Genomic DNA, 4397 nt, shown 5'->3' with positions numbered 1-4397 from the left:
TATGTTCACTCTGAGTTACGCATGTGCCCGCTGACTATAAAAAGCCATCATCTATGGAGCTCCCATACCACGAGTCGCCATGGCAACTGGAGAGAAAATGAGGGCCTAATTTTTCACACCATTAAAGTTGGAAATATTACTTTGTGCATATGGAGAAAATTAGCACATTTTGAGATGACAGAGCAACACAGCTAAGGACCAAGTGAGGGACAGTTGGTGTGGGAAGCAATTGCTGCCCGACTCAACATGTAAGACTGAATGAAATAGTCAATTGATTTAAAACTTGAAGACATTTTATTATAAGCTCGACAGTATAACACAGTGGTGTAATGATGAGCAATGTGGTATAATGCGCAGGTGACCAAGGTTAAATTCCCGTTGCTCACAACTGAAAGCAGTGCAATGAATTACAATTTTTTTTTTTTTATTAGGGTGCACAAAAATAACGTGGCTACAGCCGAAAATGAGGAATAAAAATATAGTGAAAACAGGTAAGGTACAGTTATCAGTGTCAAGTTGTAGTAGCTGTAACCCCCAGCAGAATGCTGCATCAACACATGAATGTCCTTAAATATCCTGTTTAGTAGATTAACATTTGACATCAGCAAATAGAAAGAGGGCAGAGGCCTGCGAAACGGGTGGAAAGCTGCCACAACCAGAACATTGGGACACCAGTGGCTGAGGGCATTCCTGGAGGGAGCCCATCCAAGCCAATTGACCCCCAGGACACCAGTGGCTACATAAGATGTAAGTGTTATAAGTTCATATTCCTTTTCCCGATTATGCCCTTTTCTTATCTCTCAACAGTCGCTGATGGTACCTAATACTCCAGAAATGTTGCCAAATATGGTTTAAAGTTTACTGACACAGAATGTTCTTCTTCATCACGGGGTCGTGGTGGTGGTGGTGGTGGTGATGAGGATAAAGACAAAACCTTAACTGCTGCCTCAGAGGGATTATGAAAGGCCAACTGTAGCTGAGGGTTTACAGCTCTGTCTGAACTGGCTGATTGGATGAGTGACGCTCACCACTGAGTGTCGGTCAGAACACACAAACAACAGTTGTGCCACTGTGCAGTCTCCTTTATTGTAGAGGTGGATGAATGTGGTTCTACAGGACCAAGGAGAGGAAATATTAAATGTAATAGCTTAATTCGCCTCAGTGAAAACAAACAGATATCAACAAATAAATGTACACACATCACCACAACAGTTTAATAATCAACCAGCCTCATGAGCAGTGACATCTGGTGGCTTAAACAGAGACGGCAGCTGCGCACTGATAATACAGCCTATAATTATCAATACTCAATTCACCACAGTCTGAACATGATACAATGAATTGACCATTCTTAGACAACAGACAATCACTTGACTAACAAACAAATACTATATGAAAGCAAGTATAATTTACCATGAACGAAGGCAAAAGTGAAAGTAAAACGTTATGGTTATCAGCCTCTTCACCGTGTGGGACTCATTAAGTCACTGACCCTGGTGAACTATCCCAGAAAGGAAGGAAGGAAAGGAAAACCTTGGCTCAATTCGACATGGAAATCAAAGAACTGTATGCCTTACTCACAGAACGTCCCTCGCCGTCAGATGTTGCTCCTTCCCCCAACGAGGATGGTTCCTCTTCATTCGGGGTTTCAAGAGAAGGAGCAGGGGGAGCCTCCCACCGGGGATTCATAGGGGCAGCCAAGGTCCTAGTGGGTTGGTCAGGGTGCTGCTGATGAAAATCCCTCATGAGGCGGGATTCCCGGCAGGCATACCTGCAAATTTAATTGCTGGAAGACCGTTTAGAGGTCGGTGCATGTTCACAGGTGGATGATGTAACAATATCTCATCTCATCTCATCTTCAACTGATTATCCGGGGTTGGGTTGCGGGGGCAGCAGCCTCAGTAGGGGACCCCACACTTCCCTTGCCCGGGCCACATTAACCAGCTCTGACTGGGGGATTCCAAGGCGTTCCCAGGCCAGTGTGGATATATAATCTCTCCACCTAGTCCTGGGTGGAGAGATTATATATATATATATACCAGGGGAGGCGACCAGGGGGCATCCTTACCAGATGCCCGAACCACCTCAACTGGCTCCTTTCTACGCAAAGGAGCAGCGGCTCTACTCCAAGTTCCTCACGGATGACTGAGGCTCAGCTCCCTTTTCGTCACAACAGTGCAGCAAAGTGAGTGCCACCGCCCTCGCTGCTCCAATTCTCCGGCCATTGTCCAATCACTCGTAAACAAGACCCCGAGGTACTTAAACTCCTTCACTTGAGGTAAGGGCTCATTTCCTACCTAGGGTAAACAATCCACCGGTTTCCTGCTGGGAACCATGGCCTCAGATTTAGAGGTGCTGATCCTCATCCCAAACGCTTCACACTCAGCTGCGAACTGATCCAGTGAGTGCTGAAGGCCATCAGGACCACATCATCTGCAAAGAGCAGTGATGAGATCCCCAAGCCCACTGAGCTGCAACAGCCTCTCTCTGCTTCTGTATAGATCGGGTTGACGAGGAAAGGACACGTAATTTTTTGACGGCAAGATCGGGTTCAGGAAAAGGGAGGAGTTAAGAAGAAACTCGCCAGCGAGCAGGTTAGGTTCACAGCATAAATTACCATGGTAACTGACCTACAGCTAATGTTCACTCGCTTTCTGGAACGGAAAACTGAGAGTTTCCCTCTTTTCAGGGTTAAAATACTCAGAGTTTTAGCAAAACCTGCTTCCTGGAACAGGCCCCTGCTCTTTAGACTGAAGGGGTAATGCGGGTAAACAAAGGTGTGCAGGAACCTTTTACTTCATTGAAAAATTTCCCACAGACTACTTGTTCCAGATACTTTTGGTCGAAATGCAGCCATTAAGGCCACAACAAAGTCTTAACTCCTCTTCTAAATTCTGCTCTGTTAGCTATGAAATCTAATGTTACTGCTGCCACAGCCGAGTAGAACATCCCGTTTTCTTGTTTTTTTTTAGGGCTCAATTATACACTCAGTCAAACAATTCTCCATTCAACTTCCATGGACACTGACAAAGTCAGGAATTAATTTTGTGTCATTTAGTAGCAGCTGCAGTGGATTTAAGCCACCAAGTAAAAAGTATTTTGTCACGACAAGCAGGAAAGCACTTAACGTAGTCTTTGATAAAATAGAAAAGAAAACAGACTTACGATGTTTCAAACGAAAAAAACAAAATCCAACTAAAGGTGTCCATGACATGTAGCAAACCGATAAACTGAAAAAACTAGAGCCAGGGGCAAAAGGACAAACTGTGGCAAAACAACAACGACGCTGACCAGGGAAAATAACAGGAGCAGACATCACAGGATAGACTGGGGGAAAAACAACAGACGATCTGACACAGACAAAGGGAAGCACAGAGACTAAATACACACACGGTGGGCGGGGCAAATTGAACATAGGTGAGACACATTAGGAACAGGAGACATAGGAAAAACAAAGTGAACAGACACGAGCCAGGGAAACAGGAGGTACAAAAACTAATTCAAAATAAAACAGGAAATACAAAACACGGAATCAGGACAGTGGCAGGAGACACAAGGTACCGACAAAAGACAGGGAAACAGGAAGTGCACAAAACTAATTCAAAGTAAAACAGGAAATCAAAACAAGGGATCATGACAGTGGCAGGAGACACGAGGAAAAACAAAGTGAACAGACACGAGCCAGGGAAACAGGAAGTACAAAAACTAATTCAAAATAAAAGATTAAATACAAAACACGAGATCATGACATTTAAAATGAGAACGCCAAGAAAATGTTTAATTAGGTGCATGTATGATATAACTTCATGAATGCTGTATCAGAGCTGGATTCTAACATGTTAAATTGTTGTCCATTCAATCGATTAATCCACTGTAAAGGTTTGCAACAACCCCATCATTCACAGTACTTTGTTCTTCTTTTGTTTAAGACAATACCATCAAAGACCCTGTCTGAAATGACCTACTAAAATTCATTGCACACTCATTCTCAAGATCCCAGACAGTCACCTGGTGCATCTATATTCACAACTTTATTTTACTGAGTGAGCAGTTATTACATTATCGGTGTATTGTATTATGTTGGCTGCTCAGTGCACTTCATGTCCCTAACTCATAATGAATGGTAGGTCCCTTGCTAGTACAAAGTGACAGTAAGATGTGATTTATCTATCTCATTTCAGGATTGCTATTGGCTCTGTGTGCTACGGCATCCTGAAACTGTCTTTGTTATTTCCTGAGTCACTGAGATAAATGACCTGACGTCATCCTGGAACTCTGATGGATGTGTACTAGTCTGGTTCTCGCTCATCCTCCAAGGTGAAATGGAGGCTCTACTTCCTCTGTCTTACAGTTATACAAGTGATGTAGTACAAACACTGTTTCCCCAGAAACCTCAC

The 4397-nt window shown here is 43.6% G+C and overlaps 1 long non-coding RNA gene across 1 annotated transcript; it reads right to left on the bottom strand.

Moving 5' to 3' along the window:
• Nucleotides 1–275: 275 nt before the first annotated feature.
• LOC118310116 lies at nucleotides 276–3340 on the bottom strand. The gene is made up of 3 exons (XR_004793711.2): nucleotides 3166–3340; nucleotides 1582–1786; nucleotides 276–1110 (listed from the first exon to the last, which is right to left on the bottom strand). It is a non-coding gene; the product is annotated as an uncharacterized LOC118310116 (long non-coding RNA).
• Nucleotides 3341–4397: the final 1057 nt, after the last annotated feature.

Source organism: Scophthalmus maximus, chromosome 6 (assembly GCF_022379125.1).
Source record: "Scophthalmus maximus strain ysfricsl-2021 chromosome 6, ASM2237912v1, whole genome shotgun sequence".
Lineage (NCBI taxonomy): Eukaryota > Metazoa > Chordata > Actinopteri > Pleuronectiformes > Scophthalmidae > Scophthalmus > Scophthalmus maximus.
Note: the sequence above shows the minus strand (reverse complement) of the source record. Positions and strands in the feature narration are given on the sequence as shown.